Consider the following 995-nt stretch of genomic DNA (forward strand, 5'->3'; position numbering starts at 1 on the left):
CAATACTTCCAAGATACACAATTTATCTACATACCTACAAACACAACACCTGTTAGTTACCTAACTTTTAAACAACAAATCTTAACAAACTATATCCACAACGTCAATTTGAGACATATGATATTACTCCCTATCACCACTGTTGTCTGATTCATCTCTGAAAGCTGAAAGATAGTTAAAAAGAAAATGTTAAAGATGTTCCAAGAAGCAGAAATGAAAGACTAAATAGGTGGTACATGTGGTGGTCCTAACTGGAAGACTATTTGTCCTGGTTTCAGCAAGGACAGAGTTAACTTTCTTTCTGATGGCTGGGGGGTGTGCTGTGTTTTGGGTTTGGTATGAGAGGAGCGTTGATGGCCCATTGATGTTTTGGTCGTTGCTGAGTGGTACTTGCACCAGGGACTTTTCAGCTTCCCATGCTCTGCCAGGTGCACAGGAAGCTGGGGCAGGGAACATAGCCAGGGCGGTTGACCCAGCTGGCTAATGGGGTATTCCATACTATGTGACATCATGCTCAGTATAAAAACTAGGAGGCATGATTCGGGAAGGGGGGGTTCTCGTGGCATGGGACGGGCTAGGCCTCGTCTGCAGGTGATTAGCAGTTGCATTGTGCATCGCCTGCTTTGTATATTATATTATTGTTGCTGTTATCATTATTATTATTACTGTTCTACTTTGTTTTATTTCAGTTATTAAACTGTTTTTATGTCAACACACAAGTTTTCCTACTTATGCCCTCCCGAATCTCTCCCACATCCTACCTGAGTTGGGGGCTGAGAGAGCGGCTGCGTGGGGTTTAGTTGCTGGCAGGAGTTAAACCACAATCAGTTGAGCCTTCTTCTCTAGGTCCACATTTTATACTGCCAGTTAGTCCTACATTTCACGTCTGCCTTCCAGCTTAGGGAATAATAGTGTGGCCAGCAGGAGTAGGGAAGTGATTGTGTCCCTGAACTCGGCACTGGTGAGGCCGCACCTCGAATCCTGTGTTCCGTTTT

Source organism: Fulmarus glacialis, unplaced genomic scaffold (genome assembly GCF_000690835.1).
Source record: "Fulmarus glacialis isolate BGI_N327 unplaced genomic scaffold, ASM69083v1 scaffold6009, whole genome shotgun sequence".
In the NCBI taxonomy this organism is placed as follows: domain Eukaryota; kingdom Metazoa; phylum Chordata; class Aves; order Procellariiformes; family Procellariidae; genus Fulmarus; species Fulmarus glacialis.